Raw genomic sequence first — 17,464 nt, forward strand, 5'->3', positions numbered from 1 at the left:
GGAACATCCGATCCTGCCATCGGAGCTTCCGAAGATCCTAATCTGCCATGTGTCAAAATATCACTAGTTGACTCCGGATAGGGGTGATCGGAGCTTCCGGTCCTGATCGGAGCTTCCGATCTAGCCAATCGTCATGGATGACGTAATATGATCGGAGCTTCCGATCCTGCATCGGAGCTTCCGATCCTGTTCGGAACTTCCGAACCTACCTTCGGAACTTCCGAACTCTATTTAAGTAATTATGATTAATCCCTTAATTACTGATTTCGGGTACGGGGTACTACATTCTCCCTCACTTAAGATATTTCGTCCTCGAAAATAGATCTTAAGTACTGAATGCAATACAAGGTTACAGAAACATTCTTTATTCAAATCAAACGTTTACAGTGTTTGCAACTGAATACAACTTAAAGAATGAAATCAAAACAACTCAGGATGGTCTTTACGCATCCTGTCCTCAAGCTCCCAAGTAGCTTTCTCGGTGCCTCGGTGCTGCCACTGAACTAAAACCAAAGGAATGACTTTGTTCCGTAAAACATTATCCTTATAATCCAGGATACGAAGAGGTTTCTCAACATAAGTCAAATCCTTGTCTACCTGAACCTCAGATCGCTGTAGAATATGAGATTCATCCACCACGTACCATCGCAACAGAGATACGTGGAACACGTCGTGAATACTTGATAGATGCGGTGGCAAAGCTAGTCGATAAGCCAAATCCCCAATGCTCTCCAAGATCTCAAACGGACCGATAAATCTGGGAGACAACTTGCCCTTAAGGCCAAATCTGAGAATCTTGCAGAAAGGTGACACTCTAAAAAACACTTTCTCCCCGACCTCGAACTGCAAGGGCCTACGCTTGATATTAGCATAACTGGCCTGACGATCCTGTGCAGTTTTAATCCGTTTCTTGATCTGATCAACAATATCTATCGCTTGCTGGATAAACTCCGGTCCCTCAGCCTATCTCTCCCCCACTTCTTCCCAGAAGAGTGGAGTACGACAACGTCGCCTGTACAACGCCTCAAAAGGTGCCATCCCAATACTAGTATGATAGCTGTTGTTGTACGCGAACTCGATCAACGGCAAATAATCCTGCCAGGCTGAACCAAAATCCATGAAGCACGCTCTAAGCATATCCTCCAAAGTACGGATAGTGCGCTCTGACTAACCATCAGTCTCCGGATGATAGGCTGTACTCAAACTGAGAGTAGTACCCATCGCACACTGAACACTCCCCCAGAATCTAGAAGTAAACCTGGGGTCCCGATCGCTGACAATGCTCACAGGCACTCCATGAAGTCGAACAATCTCCTGAATGTACATCCGTGCCATGCGATCCACAGAGTACTCTCGGCTATAGGCAATGAAATGCGCTGACTTGGTGAGTCGGTCCACCACAACCCAGATAGCATCACAGTTCTTCGGGGATACACTCCCATTTCCATTTCGGAATAGGCAGACTGCGAAGCAATCCTCCAGGTCATCGGTGCTCTTCCTTGACCTATTGACACACCAAACATCTCGAAACAAACTGATAAACACTGCGTTTCATTCCCTTCCACCAGAAACGAGTACGGAGATCCTTGTACATCTTGTTGTTCCCAGGATGAATACTTAACTTAGTGCGATGTGCCTGAGACAAAATCTCCTCTCGCAACTCTTCATCCTGTGGAATCACAAGCCTACCAGACAAACACAGAAAGCCATCTGACTGATAATGAAATCCAGACGAGCTACCCTCGTTAGCTAAACGAGCTAAATGCTGGGTCTTCGAATAAGACATCTGAGCATCTCGGATCCGCGAATACAAGGCTGGCTCAGATAATATCGCAAACATCTGGATACTCTGCATACCTTTCTTATGCTTGAAGGTATAACCTGAAGTACAACAGTCACTGATCGCACTAGACATCGAACAAGTCTGAAGTGCGGATAGTCGCATCTTGCGACTCAAAGCATCAGCGGTGAGATTAGCAGCTCCCGGATGGTACTTAATCTCGCAATCATAGTCCTTAAGCAAGTCCATCCAACGTCTCTGCCTCATGTTCAACTCCGCCTGAGTGAACAAATACTTGAGACTCTTATGGTCGGTGAAGATCTCAAATTTCTCGCCATACAGATAATGACGCCAGATCTTCAAAGCGAACACAATGGCTGCCAATTCTAAATCATGGACTGGGTAATTGTCCTCGTGAAGCTTCAGCTGTCTAGAAGCGTATAGGATCACATGCCCATTCTGAGACAGGACACAACCCAACCCCTGAAGAGAAGCATCCGTGTAAACTACATACCCTCCAGATCCTGACGGTAATGCCAATACTGGCACAGAAGTCAACCGCCGTCGAAGCTCACAGAAATTCTCCTCACACTCGGAGGACCACTCGAAATCCACACCCTTGCGGGTAAGCTGCGTCAACGGTCGAGCTAACTGAGAAAAGTTTAGAATGAAGCGACGATAATACCCTGCTAGACCCAGGAAACTACGGATCTCAGCAACTGTTGTCGGACGCGACCAATTAAGTACCGCTTCAATCTTGCTTGGATCAACAGAAATCCCTTCCCTGGATATGATATGGCCAAGAAAGACCACTCTATCCATCCAGAACTCACACTTGCTCAGCTTGACGTACAACTGCTCATCTCGAAGAGTCTGTAGTACTAACCGCAAGTGAGAAACATGCTCTTCCGTATTACGCGAATAAACCAAGATGTTGTCAATGAAGACCACGACAAACTTGTCCAAATACTCCCTGAAGACACGGTTCATCAGATCCATGAATATAGCCGGCGCATTGGTCAAACCGAATGGCATCACTAGGAACTCGTAATGCCCATAGCGAGTACGGAATGCAGTCTTGGCTACGTCCTGATCACGGACTCTCAACTGATGATACCCAGATCTCAAGTCAATCTTGGAGTAAACTGATGTGCCCTGCAGCTGGTCAAACAAGTCATCAATACGAGGCAACGGATACTTGTTCTTCACAGTGACTCGATTCAGCTGCCGATAGTCAATGCACAGCCGCATCTACCCATCCTTCTTCTTCACGAAGAGAACAGGAGTTCCCCAAGGAGATACACTAGGACGAATGTACCCCTTGTCCAAAAGATCCTGTAGCTGATTCTTCAACTCATGCATCTCTGACGGAGCCAGATGATACGGTGCTCTAGAAATAGGCGAAGTACCTGGCATCAACTCTATGCCAAACTCGACTTCCCTAGCAGGAGGAAAACCCGGAATCTCATCAGGAAATACATCTAGAAATTCATCAACAACAGGAATGCTCTCTATCCCAATACTCTCAGCAGACAAATCAACTACATAGATAAGGTAGCCTTCCCCGCCAGACTCTAGAGCTCGACAGGCTCTCAAAGCTGATACCAAAGGCATCGGGGGTCGCGCTCGCTCACCATAGAAAAACCAACTCTCACTCCCCTCTGGATGAAAGCGTACTAGTCTCTGATAGCAGTCCACTGAAGCTCGATAGGTAGACAACATATCTATTCCCAGAATGTAATCAAAGTCGTCCATTGCCAGGACCATGAGATTCGCTAACAGAATGTTCTCTTCGAACTCTAAAGGGCAACCCATCACTAGACGCTTAGCCAAAGCAGATTGGCCCGTCGGAGTAGAAACAGACATCACTACGTCTAGTGCAATGCATGGTAACTTATGCCTCTTAACAAAACGTGCAGAAATGAAGGAATGAGATGCACCAGTGTCAATAAGTACAAGAGCAGGTATACCATAAAGCAAAAATATACCTGCGATGACTTTCTCATTCTCCTGCACAGTCTGATCATGTCTCAGGGCAAATACCTGGCCAGAAGCTCGTGGCCTCAAATGAGAACTCCCAGCAGACTGTCCCTGCGACCTCTGCTGAACGGTGGCCTGAGAACCCGATCCTGAACCAGAACCAGAACCGCCTCCCCCAGACAGTGGACAATCCCTCCGGATATGACCAGTCTCTCCACAACGGAAACAAGCTCCAGAAGCTCTACGGTACTTGTCGGATGGATGGTTCTTTCCACAGTGATCATACTTGTACTTCTTACCGTAACGGACAACACCTCCAGAACCAGAGGAAGAAGAAGATCAAGACTTCTTGAAAGTTTGGGCACGGGGACCCAAAGAACTAGCAGGCCTCGACTGAGGGAAAGACCTGTTCCGCCGAATGCTGTCCTCCGCCTAGTGACAACGGCTCACCAAACCCTCGTAGGACATGTCGTCGCCAACTGCCACACGGTCATGGATCTCAAGGTTAAGGCCCTGAAGGAACAGATTATACTTCATCTCTGAGCTATCAGCAATCTCGGGGCAATAGGATAACAGATCAAAGAACCTCTGCTGATACTCATTGATAGACATGGCTCCCTGTCGCAGACTCAGTAGCTCGCCTGCCTTCGACTGACGGAGTGCAGGAGGAAAATACCGCTTTTGGAAAGCTGTGCGGAACTCGGCCCAGGTGGCCACTCCTCTCGCCGCAACAAAAGGTGCAGAAGTAAACCTCCACCACCTGCGCGCACGCCCATCCAGAAGATAGCCAAGGGTCTCCACCTTCTGCTCTTCGGTGCATTGGAAATCTGAAAAGTCGTCTCCATGCGGTCTAACCAGTTTTCCGCATCCTCCGGAGACTCACCTCCAACTAAGGGCTTAGGACCCATAGCTAAGAATCGACGCACAGTGAAACGCTCGTCATCATGATGACGATGACGCCGTTCTCGACGAGGCTCCCGGTCGGCATCACCCCAACGCCCACCAACACTGCCATGAGAACTCCGGTCGTCACGATTTGCCATCTACAAAAATATCTCATGATGAGACTAAATCCCAAGAATTCTTTTGCATGCTCTGATACCATAAATGTAGTGACCCTTACCCGGATCACCTACTAAACAGAACTTTATGCATGCAATTTACTTAATTAAACAGATATCAGAATAAAACTGCGGAAACCATAAATAATTTACAACCCCAAGTAAAGGAATCTGTAATTTATCCAATAATATACAACCAAATCGAATAGCTGTATAAACCCAAATAACAGTAATAAAACCTAAGCGAAGCTCCAACTGGCCAACCACTGACTAGCCCCTCCTGGATCCACCCTCCTCGTCCAATCGCAAACCTGCCCCATGGAATAGGGTGTCCAGAAAATACAGAGTACGAGACGTGAGCATAAAACGCTCAGTGCGAGAGTATGAGTATACATGCATGCAAAGTGAACTCCCTATAGACTCGAGGTCAAGGATTAGATAACAGAGACAGACCGGGCCCTGGTATGTAGCACGTTGTGTCGTCGCTTCAGGAGGTGGCTCCCATACCGAGATAACCGTGGATACGCCGGACCCAAATCGATGGAAGTCCATCCACTAACAGGATAGGGTACAACCCTACTAACAGACATCTCGAAAGAGATACAGCAAGATGCAAATAAATGCAGCATAATATCATGGCATATAAATCATGCAGTCACGTAATACATGCATACTCAGTCAGTATATCTCGAACAGTACTTTTGTACCTCAAAACAGTGCAAGCTCTACCAACTCTAGGTCCATGCCTATAGTCTGCTCTACACTGCCAAATGATGCTACTATCATTAAAGTGCTTCAAAACCCTTAACTAAGCAATTGCATACTCCTAAATATTTATAGGAAGCAAAAGCTATACCTTCGTTCGTCGTTAGCCCTTTGATGTCGATGCCTCCAGAACTTGGGCACAACTCCGCTACGACTACCGAACGCCTCGCCGACCTCCGGACCAAGCCTAAGAAGACAAGAATAGTTCCAAAAGGACTAGAAAGGAAAGGAGAACTCGGAATTGGCAAATGAAGGTGAAGCCTCGGCCTTCTATTTATAGACAACGATCGGAACGTCCGAACCTCGATCGGAACGTCCGATCCTGCCATCGGAGCTTCCGAAGATTCTGATCTGCCATGTGTCAAAATATCACTAGTTGACTCCGGATAGGGGTGATCGGAGCATCCGGTCCTGATCGGAGCTTCCGATCTAGCCAATCGTCATGGATGACGTAATATGATCAGAGCTTCCGATCCTACATCGGAGCTTCCGATCCTGTTCGGAACTTCCGAACCTACCTTCGGAGCTTCCGAACTCTATTTAAGTAATTATGATTAATCCCTTAATTACTGATTTCGGGTACAGGGTACTACATCACCCATCCTAGTACTGCTCTCGCCCAAGCACGCTTATCTTCGGAGTTCTGATGGGATCCGGTGCATTAGTGCTGGTATGATCGCACCCAACAGTGAATGAATTCTTTATTGTTTTGTCTCTCGAATTTTGGATCGGAGGAACAGGAGCTGCAATTTCAAACGGACATAACTTTCGATCTGCTGAGAGTTACGGGAGCTTCAGCCTGCTCACGCGAAGCTCTTCTCGATACCTACAGCGCGTATCTCGGTCTAAGAGATGGAGAAGCTCAAATTCAAACCCGGAGATGGGCTTTGGGGGAATTTTTCCCGTAGGGCGCGCTGAGACCCACCGAAGTGGCCCGCGTCACCCAGATCACACATTCACGTCGTGTGATTCAGTCTATTGCATCTTTTTTATCCGCGGATTGGACTGAAAGATTCGGAAATAGGACGGAGAGGAATCGGAAGAAAAAGATGTACGAGTAAGAAAAAAAAGAAACTAATAAAAAATGGGGTGCAACACGAGGACTTCCCAAGGGGTCACCCATCCTAGTACTGCTCTTGCCCAAGCACGCATAACTTCGGAGTTCTGATGGGATCCGGTGCATTAGTGTTGTTATGATCGCACCCAACAGTGAATGAATTCTTTATTTTTTTGTCTCTCGAAATGCGGATCGGAGGAATAGGAGCTGCAGTTTCAAACGGACATAACTTTCGATCGGCTGAGAGTTACTGGAGCTTCAGCCTGCTCACGCGAAGTTCCACTTGATAACTATAGTGTGCATCTTGGTTAAAGATATGGAGACGCTCAAATTCCAAAATGGAGATGGTCTTGTGGGGCATTTTTCCCGTATGTCGCGCTGAGACCCACCAAAGCGGCCCGCGTCACCCAAATCGCACGTTCACATCGTATGATTTAGTCTATTTCATCTTTTCTATCCGCGGATTGGACTGAAAGAGTCGGAAATAGGACGGCGAGGAATCGAAAGAACAAGAAGTACGAGTAAGAAAAAAAGAAATTAATGAAAAAAAGGATGCAACACGAGGACTTCCCAGGGGGTCACCAATCCTAGTACTGCTCTTGCCCAAGCGCACTTAACTTCGGAGTTCTGATGGGATCCGGTGCATTAGTGCTGGTATGGTCGCACCAAACAGTGAATGAATTTTTTATTGTTTTGTCTCTCGAATTGCGAATCGGAGGAACAGGAGCTGCAGTTTCAAACGGACATAACTTTCGATCGGCTAAGAGTTACAGGAGCTTCAGCCTGCTCACGTGAAGCTTCTCTTGATACCTATTACTGCTCTCGCCCAGGCGCGCTTAACTTCGGAGATCTGATGGGATCCAGTGCATTAGTGCTTGTATGATCGCACCCAACAGTGAATGAAGTCTTTATTGTTTTGTCTCTCGAATTGCGGATCGGAGGAACAGGAGCTGCAGTTTCAAACGGACATAAATTTCGATCGGCTAAGAGTTATGGGAGCTTCAGCCTGCTCACGCGAAGCTCCTCCCGATACCTACAGCAAGTATCTCGGTCTAAGTGATGGAGACGCTCAAATTACAACCCGGAGATGGTCTTTCATGGCGTTTTTCCCGTAGGGTGTGCTGGGACCCACCGAAGCGGCCCGCATCACCCAGATCGCACGTTCACATTGTATGATTCAGTCTATTTCATCTTTTCTATCCGCGGATTGGACTAAAAGAGTCGGAAATAGGACGGAGAGGAATCAGAAAAACAAGAAGTACGAGTAAGAAAAAAAGAAATTAATGAAAAAAAGGGTGCAACACAAGGACTTCCCAAGGGGTCACCCATCCTAGTACTTCTCTCGCCCAAGCGTGCTTAAATTTGGAGTTCTGATGGGATCCGGTGCATTAGTGATGGTATGATCGCACCCAATAATGAATGAATTCTTTATTGTTTTGTCTCTCGAATTGGGATCGGAGAAACAGGAGCTGCAGTTTCAAACGGACATAACTTTCGATCGGCTAAGAGTTACGGGAGCTTAAGCCTGCACATGCGAAGCCTCTCTCGATACCTACAGAGCGCATCTCGGTCTAAGAGATGGTGATGCTCAAATTTCAACCCGGAGATTGTCTTTCGGGCGTTTTTCCCGTAGGGCGCGCTAGGACCCATTGAAGCGGCCCGCGTCACCCATATCACACGTTCACATCTTGTGTCTCAGTATATTTACATCTTTTATATCCGTGGATTGGACTCAAAGAGTCGGAAATAGGACGACGAGGAATCGAAAGAACAAGAAGTACGAGTAAGAAAAAAAGAAATTAATGAAAAAAAGGGTGCAACACGAGGACTTCCCAGGGGGTCACCAATCCTAGTACTGCTCTCGCCCAAACGCGCTTAACTTCGGAGTTTTGATGGGATCCGGTGCATTAGTGCTGGTATGATCGCACCCAACAGTGAATGAATTTTTTATTGTTTTGTCTCTCGAATTGCGGATCAGAGGAACAGGAGCTGCAGTTTCAAATGGACATAACTTTCGATCGGCTAAGAGTTACGGGAGCTTCAGCCTGCTCACGCGAAGCTTCTCTCGATACCTACAGCAAGTATCTCGGTCTAAGAAACAGAGACGCTCAAATTATAACCCGAAGATGGTCTTTCGGGGCGTTTTTCCCGTATGGCATGCTGGGACCCACCGAAGCGGCCCGCGTCACCCAGATTGCACGTTCATCTCGTGTGATTAAGTATACTGCATCTTTTATATCCGCAGATTGGACTGAAAGAGTCGGAAATAGGACGACGAGGAATCGAAAAAAAAGAAGTACGAGTAAGAAAAAAAGAAATTAATGAAAAAAGGGGTGCAACACGAGGACTTCCTAGGGGGTCCCCATCCTAGTACTGCTCTCGCCCAGACGCACTTAACTTTGGAGATCTTATGTGATCCGGTGCATTAGTGCTAGTATGATCGCACCCAACAGTGAATGAATTCTTTATTGTTTTGTCTCTCGAATTGCGGATCGGAGGAACAGGAGCTGCAGTTTCAAATGGACATAACTTTCGATCGGCTAAGAGTTACGGGAGCTTCAGCCTGCTCACGCGAAGCTCCTCTCGATACCTACAGCAAGTATCTCAGTCTAAGAGACGGAGACACTCAAATTACAACCCGAAGATGATCTTTCATGTCGTTTTTCCCGTAGGGCACGCTGGGACCCACCGAAGCGGCCCGCATCACCCAGATCGCACGTTCACATCGTATGATTTAGTCTATTGCATCTTTTCTATCCGCGGATTGGACTGAAAGAGTCGGAAATAGGACGGCGAGGAATCGGAAAAACAAGAAGTACGAGTAAGAAAAAAAGAAATTAATGAAAAAAGGTTCAACACGAGGACTTTCCAGGGGGTCACCCATCCTAGTACTGCTCTCGTCCAGGCGTGGTTAACTTTGGAGTTCTGATTGTGTAGTGGCCCATATCCAGAATTAACGATAATGAGTAATTATCGTGTGATCATGTTATATTTAGTAAAACGTGATTAAGGAGATTTCCAAATGGATTAACGGAGCCGGAAATAGACCCAAAATGATCAGAAATGGTCCGGAGGGTCAGACAGATCGAAAGCTCCGAAGTTAGGATCGGATGCTCCGAAGGTGATCGGAAGCTCCGATGAACGATCGGAAGCTCCGATCGAATTACGTCATCCATGACGTGTGGTTGATCGGAAGCTCAGAACAGGATCGGAAGCTCCGATCACCCCTATCCGAAGTCAACATGTGAGATTTTGACATGTGGCAGATAAGGATGTTCGGAAGCTCCGATGGTAGGATCGGAGGTTCCGATCGATGCCTATAAATATAAGGTCCGAGGCATTCATTTCTTGCCAATTCCGAATTCTCTCCTTCGCCCTCGTGGTCCTATTTTAGGGCTTTGGGTACTCTTATTTTAGAGTTGGAGTAGGGTATTTGTTTTAGTATAGTCAGACAGTGTCTAACATAGTCGTGGAGCAGTGCTCGTGTTGTAGAGCCGTGTTCAAGGCTGTGGATTCGCAGCATGGAAGTGCCCTAGTTGCGGAATAGTCGCCATCAGTGGGCTGACAACGGACGCAGGTATAGCTATGGTCTCCTTAAATTATTTAGGAGTATGCAATAGCTTAGTTAAGGCTTTTAGTGCTTATTGAATGATGCATGGGTATTTGCATTGTAGACTTGATGATAGGCTTGGAACCTAGAGTGGAACTACTAGGACTGCCTTAGAAAGGTACGTAAGTACTGACTGAGATTGTCAGCGGATATGCATGCTTATGTGTTGCATTTATGTGTTTGCATGTTATTATTGTTATGCGGCATGTGCATATCATCTTGTGCCTGTACATCTATATATCTTTCGAGATGAGCCAGTTAGGGTTGCTTAGCCCTGTTAGGACGTTTGATATCGAGTACCCTTAGGTACTGATACCTCGAGGACTCCGTGGTCCGCGTCCGGGATTCGGGAATGAGTGGTCGCACACAGTGGTTAGCTACCCCGATGTGACGAGCTTATATCCCAGGCGCCAGTTTGAGCAGTTTGTATACAATTATCCTAGATATGGATACCCTGTCATTTGCATGCATCATATTTGTATGTTTATCCGTGCTTTCGTATTGAGCTTAGAGCTCACGTCCAGTATTTTCTGTGTATCTAGATACCCTATTCGACGGGGCAGGTGTAGGTGCAGGATTGAGCACCAGGAGCCTGGAGGAGCCAGTGACCTTGAAGACAGCAGTATTTAGCTGTAGGTTTTTATCGAAGTAATTCGATTGGGTTGTATAAATCGAGTTTGTTAGCCGGTTGTATTTTGCCGGTCTGCTTGTATTTAAGTCTTCCGTAGCGATTTTATTTAATGCATGCTTAATTATGCTCTTAACTCTGATTAGGTAGTGGATCCGGGTAGGGTCGCTACATTTATGGTATCAGAGCACTACATGCAAGGGACTTAGGAAATTGATAACAAGACTTCTTGATTATCCTTGTAGGATTGATTGAGGCCTAGCGAAAGAAGATTTGATTCTCCATTGCCGAGGTTTGCGGCATAAGTCTTTACTATAAGGAATGCAGCAGTGATGAGAACACCAGTAGTAGCATATCGATAGATAGACTGACTGCTGTGAATAGTTCATTATTCGATGCATTGGAATGCTGATCGAAGAATATATGGATTCCAACCAGGGAAGATTGGAAGAGAAGATTGAGTATATCGCGTCAGATACCTCTGAGGGTTTTTTGGAACGAATGGTGTTTAGTAATCCATGTGGTTCCAGTCCTTGAAGATTCTCCACTCGTAGCTGGAGAGATTGTCAGATAGACCTTCATAGGAGATACCTTGAGTGCCTAAGGCATGATAGGTTTCGAGCGTAAGGTCTGTAAACTCGTGCAGAACATAGTTTTGCTGGTATGCTTGTATCGATGCTTTTGGTAGGCATACGGGGAACTTCATGTTCAAAAGCATGATTTGGATACAAGAAGAACGCTGATGGTAGATCGCGAGCAAAAGAATTCGACCGACATGCACTGACGCAGAGCATAGCTGGTTAGCTATCACGTGCCATTTCTCAAAAGTTCTTTGCGGGAGGACATGTAGAGATACTTGGACGGGAGTATGCTTGTATCGATGCGTGTGTCGATGGAAAGCTTCATGCTCAAGGGACGAAGGCAGGATTCAATGATTTCAAATATTGTATTGTTTTAGTTGTAAACAGTATTTCAGTGGTAATGAATCATTAGAATTTAGTTGTATCAGTTCAAGTTATTGGATGTACATTTTGTTGTATTTTGAATATTGTATGTATTACATGGGATTGTAATAAAGAAATTGTACAAACTTGAAGTAATGATACATGTGTTACTTATTCAGCAATTCGTGATTGATTGCAAGTAATTTTATAAAGTTTGGCTTGGAATTAGTTGATTGGTAATCAACTAGGATAGCTCATGGATTTTGGGTAAGCCGGCGGTAACGAATTGACATGGGGTTAGTCTAAGTATCTTCCTAGGGCTGACCTAATTAGTCGTTTGACTGGATTAGTGCCATTGATGAGGTAATTCATCTGGGGGCATGGGAATTTTGATCTTGTTTGAAATTTTGAGTTTTGTTCTAAGTTGTTTCCTTAGGACAGTAGTCTGATTGACCTTCATAGGTTGAGACTTTGTGATGATGGGATTTCATCGGGATACCAAGACGAGTATATGCCGAGAGTTGTGGACTATGACCATGACTAGACATGATGGAGCGCGACCCTATGCCAGTGCTACTCTGGGAGTCTTTTGTACTTCGGAGAATGCCTGGAAGCCTTTGTGCTTCAGGATTTGGCGGTGGGAAGGCTACTTAGTCTAGAGTTTTGGTAACAGTCACGACGGGGTATGACATTGGATTAGATGACTGGTTAGGTATCAGCGGTTTAGATATCGTTTGACCGTCGTCAGAGATATTGGTTTGCAGTTTTGTCATAAGGACCAGTCTTGGAGGGATTTTCCTTGACGAGTGCATACTCTGAGCAAACAGTTTTAGTCTATTGAATACTGCTAGACTAAGTGGATCTAGTCGGTATTTGGATGCTCTTGTGATAAGGGTTATCCAGGAGATGGGCTTGTGAAATTCCTGAAAACATTTGACTCGGGGATGAGTAGTTTTCAGCATTGATGGTTTCCTTCAGTGATAGATTATATCCGATGCTAAGGATTGTACATGACTATTTGAGGCGTGAGGATAGCGTGATTTATGCCAATGTACACTTGGTGGTGATTTTAGGTGGGACACCGCGACAAGTAACCTCAGTCTCAATTTGTTGCAGTCTTAGCAAGAGATATAATTATCAGGAGCATGTTCAACGATAGTTGAAATCTTTTCGGACTTGTATTGCAGCATGGATTAAACAAGTCCTTATGATCATCTTGGATGAGGATAGACAGTGATAGTATATCTAGACTGGTGCATGTTTAGCGCTAGTGACTACTTGTAACTGTTGTCTGACTCTGTCAAAGATGAGTGATTGAATCAGCTGTGATTCTTTTGATTCCAAGTATTTGGGATATGCGGACGTGTGGCAGTGAGATCATCGATATTGATCGAGCCATGAGAGTTTCATTGATCAGTGATTGTCTGATTAGGGTTGATATCGTCAGGCATGGCGAGAGCTACAGTATATCGATTTGATTGATCAGATTATTCCAATCGGTACAGATGGGATATAGTGAATCAAGAAGTACTGGGAATGGTATTTAAGTATGGTATGCTTTGATATAACGATTCAAGTGCATTTAGGGAATTCTTTAGTTGCTAAAGGATCTTCAGGAATGCGGGAATCGAGACTTTTGGATTCTACGAATCACGAAAGTGATCATAAGTTGGCTCTTGTGATCGTATTTGTTGGTAACGTTGCTTTGGCTACCAGTGACGGATTTTGATCTGAGCATTGCTTGGTATTAGCAATTATTGATCCAGTTTAAGGAAATAGGATTCAGTGATTGTTCCAGGATTGTCAGTGGACGAATTTTGGGGTGCTTCCAATATATGTCTCAAGAGTTGTTCTTGAGAGGCGATTCGACAAGTGCTTATGGATTTCAATGAGCATTAGCAAGTTAGCATTAGTCGTTTCATGGGATGAGACAGCAGCTGAGACTTGTTTTTCTGAGTCTGGCAGGATTGTTGTCACTGATATCCCAGTGCGTTCTGATATGCTGTGTCATTGAGAGGTTGAGATAGTGGGATTGCCGCTAGTACTGATATATTTTGTGCGGGACCTAATTGAATTCGTTTGGTTATCCCCGCTAGGGAGCCAAGGATTTGGTTATCTGGAACAGGATTAACCGGAATCATTTTCGTCGATACTATCTATAGTTCCGAGATAGAAGTAAGCATTTAACATAGGCTACTAATGCTGAGGATGGTGTTGGTCCATCTGGGAGTTTCAGCAGGATGATAGTGAATTTTGAGGCGACGACCTCGAAGGATGCATTTAGACAAGAAATTGTGTATAAGGATTTTGTCACAATTGGGGTTACAAATCTCTGTTTGCTAGTTGTTGTTCTTTGGGAACATTCGTTGACCAATGACAGGGTGAGTACTGAAAGTACGTACTATGATGCCAGGAATTGTCAGGATTTTGTTGTTATCCATGGAAGGATGACTAATACGATTGAGTAGATGCTATCTACGATAGCGGGATTCGGATCAAGGTTTATTGCAATCAGTCTGGGGATTTCAGATGGTTAGAGTCGTGTGCAGTGATGCGATTGCTTTGCGAACTGGTGGCCGGTACTTGCCATTTATATTAGCATAAAGTACTGTTTTGGAAGATAAATTTTATCCTTCGTGATAAAAAGTAACCCACACGAGTTCTTGAAAAAGGGATATCTAGGATTTGACCGAGAGTCGAATCTAGATCGATTTGTTTAGAGCTTGGCGATAATGTCAAGGGATGCGATGTTATCGTTACACTAGTGAAATACAATATGTTGTATCTGGTTTTATCGTGTGCAGCGATGGAGTTCGTGCATGTCTAGAGAATAGCTGATGGTTAGTTACGATCTTAGCAGGAGTGTCATCGATAGATTTGTAAGTAGTGTGGCTGATACAGTCGGCAATTTGGACCGAAGGTGCCATGTTGTTGCAGTTATCGATGGATAACTGACGATAGTTAGCAGTGTTACTCAATTCTCGTAGGATTGCTGATAAGAAGGCAGTGATTTCCAGAGTGATCGTTAAAAGCGCGCGAGTTTATGTTCTTATGTGGTTCAGTGAATGAACAGACCTTGCAGGTTTAGCGAGGTTTGGTATTGTCGAAGGTTATTTGACCAGATGTTTTGAACCGGAACTACTAATGAATTGGACGAATGGTTTATACTATAGTCCCGAGGTTTACCTTAGATTTCAAGGACGAAATCCTTTTAAGGTGGTAGGAATGTAGTGGCCCATATCCAGAATTAACGATAATGAGTAATTATCGTGTGATCATGTTATATTTAGTAAAACGTGATTAAGGAGATTTCTAAATGGATTAACGGAGCCGGAAATAGACCCAAAATGATCAGAAATGGTCCGGAGGGTCAGACAGAACGGAAGCTCCGAAGTTAGGATCGGATGCTCCGAAGGTGATCGGAAGCTCCGATGAACGATCGGAAGCTCCGATCGAATTACGTCATCCATGACGTGTGGTTGATCGGAAGCTCCGAACAGGATCGGAAGCTCCGATCACCCCTATCCAAAGTCAACCAGTGAGATTTTGACATGTGGCAGATAAGGATGTTCGGAAGCTCCGATGGCAGGATCGGACGTTCCGATCAAGGATCGGAAGTTCCGATCGAGGATCGGAGTTTCCGATCGATGCCTATAAATATAAGGTCCGAGGCATTCATTTCTTGCCAATTCCAAATTCTCTCCTTCGCCCTCGTGGTCCTATTTTAGGGATTTGGGTACTCTTATTTTAGAGTTGGAGTAGGGTATTTGTTTTAGTATAGTCAGACAGTGTCTGACATAGTAGCGGAGCAGTGCTCGTGTTGTAGAGCCGTGTTCGAGGCTGTGGATTCACAGCAGGGGAGTGCCCTAGTTGCGGGATAGTCACCATTAGTGGGCTGACGACGGACGCAGGTATAGCTATGGTCTCCTTAAATTATTTAGGAGTATGCAATAGCTTAGTTAAGGATTTTAGCGCTTATTGAATGATGCATGGGTATTTGCATTGTAGACTTGATGATAAGCTTGGAACCTAGAGTGGGACTACTAGGACTGCCTTAGAAAGGTACGTAAGTACTGACTGAGATTGCCAGCGGATATGCATGCTTATTCGTGCATTTATGTGTTTGCATGTTATTATTGTTATGCGGCATGTGCATATCATCTTGTGCCTGTACATCTGTATATCTTTCGAAATGAGCCAGTTAGGGTTGCTTAGCCATGTTAGGACTTTTGATATCGAGTACCCTTAGGTACTGATACCTCGAGGACTCCGTGGTCTGCATCCGGGATTCGGGAATGAGTGGTCGCACACAGTGGTTAGCTACCCCGATGTGACGAGCTTATATCCCAGGCGCCAGTTTGAGTAGTTTGTATACAGTTATCCTAGATATGGATACCCTGTCATTTGCATGCATCATATTTGTATGTTTATCCGTGCTTTCGTATCACGTCTAGTATTTTCTGTGTATCTGGATACCCTATTCGACGGGGCAGGTGTAGGTGCAGGATTGAGCTCCAGGAGCCTGGAGGAGCCAGTGACCTTGAAGACAGCAGTATTTAGCTGTAGGTTATTATCTAAGTAATTCGATTGGGTTGTATAAATCGAGTTTGTTAGCCGGTTGTATTCTGCCGGTCTGCTTGTATTTAAGTCTTCCACAACGATTTTATTTAATGCATGCTTAATTATGCTCTTAACTGTGATTAGGTAGTGGATCCGGGTCGGGTCGTTACAGATTGGATCCGGTGCATTAGTGCTGGTATGATCGCACCCAATAATGAATGAATTCTTTATTGTTTTGTCTCTCGAATTGCGGATCGGAGGAACAGGAGCTGCAGTTTCAAACGGACATAACTTTCGATCGGCTAAGAGTTACGGGAGCTTAGCCTGCTCATGCGAAGCCTCTCTCGATACCTACAGCGCGCATCTCGGTCCAAGTGATGGTGACACTCAAATTTCAACCCGGAGATGGTCTTTCGGGCGTTTTTCCTGTAGGGCGTGCTAGGACCCATCGAAGCGGCCCGCGTCACCCATATCGCACGTTCACATCTTGTGTCTCAGTCTATTGCATCTTTCATATCCGTGGATTGGACTCAAAGAGTCGGAAATAGGACGACGAGAAATCGAAAGAAAAGAAGTACGAGTAAGAAAAAAAGAAATTAATGAAAAAAAGGGTGCAACACGAGGACTTCCCTGGGGGTCACCAATCCTAGTACTGCTCTCGCCCAAGCGCGCTTAACTTCGGAGTTCTGATGGGATGCGGTGCATTAGTGCTGGTATGATCGCACCCAACAGTGAATGAATTTTTTATTATTTTTTCTCTCGAATTGCGGATCGGAGGAACATGAGCTGCAGTTTCAAAAGGACATAACTTTAGATCGGCTAAGAGTTATGGGAGCTTCAACCTGTTCACGCGAAGCTTCTCTCGATACCTACAACAAGTATCTCGGTCTAAGAAATGGAGACGCTCAAATTACAACCCGGAGATGTTCTTTCGGGGCGTTTTTCCCGTAGGGCACGCTGCGACCCACCGAAGCGGCCCGCGTCACCCAGATCGCACATTCACATCGTGTGATTAAGTCTATTGCATTTTTATATCCGCGGATTGGACTGAAAGAGTTGGAAATAGGATGGCGAGGAAT

General features: G+C 45.3%; 5 non-coding genes and 1 pseudogene across 5 annotated transcripts; all 6 read right to left on the reverse strand.

Annotated features, from left to right (window-relative positions):
- Nucleotides 1-6,672: 6,672 nt before the first annotated feature.
- LOC140868761 (5S ribosomal RNA) lies at nt 6,673-6,791 on the reverse strand. The gene has a single exon (XR_012146162.1). It is a non-coding gene; the product is annotated as a 5S ribosomal RNA (ribosomal RNA).
- A 401-nt stretch (nt 6,792-7,192) lies between these two features.
- Nucleotides 7,193-7,311, reverse strand: LOC140868616 (5S ribosomal RNA). Its single transcript, XR_012146024.1, has one exon. It is a non-coding gene; the product is annotated as a 5S ribosomal RNA (ribosomal RNA).
- A 624-nt stretch (nt 7,312-7,935) lies between these two features.
- Nucleotides 7,936-8,054, reverse strand: LOC140869099 (5S ribosomal RNA). The gene has a single exon (XR_012146489.1). It is a non-coding gene; the product is annotated as a 5S ribosomal RNA (ribosomal RNA).
- Nucleotides 8,055-8,454: 400 nt separating this feature from the next.
- On the reverse strand, nt 8,455-8,573 carry LOC140868583 (5S ribosomal RNA). The gene has a single exon (XR_012145993.1). It is a non-coding gene; the product is annotated as a 5S ribosomal RNA (ribosomal RNA).
- A 400-nt stretch (nt 8,574-8,973) lies between these two features.
- Nucleotides 8,974-9,091, reverse strand: LOC140869568 (5S ribosomal RNA; annotated as a pseudogene).
- Nucleotides 9,092-16,993: 7,902 nt separating this feature from the next.
- Nucleotides 16,994-17,112, reverse strand: LOC140868772 (5S ribosomal RNA). Its single transcript, XR_012146173.1, has one exon. It is a non-coding gene; the product is annotated as a 5S ribosomal RNA (ribosomal RNA).
- Between the last annotated feature and the right edge of the window lie 352 nt (nt 17,113-17,464).

Source organism: Henckelia pumila, chromosome 4, assembly GCF_033568475.1.
Source record: "Henckelia pumila isolate YLH828 chromosome 4, ASM3356847v2, whole genome shotgun sequence".
NCBI lineage: Eukaryota > Viridiplantae > Streptophyta > Magnoliopsida > Lamiales > Gesneriaceae > Henckelia > Henckelia pumila.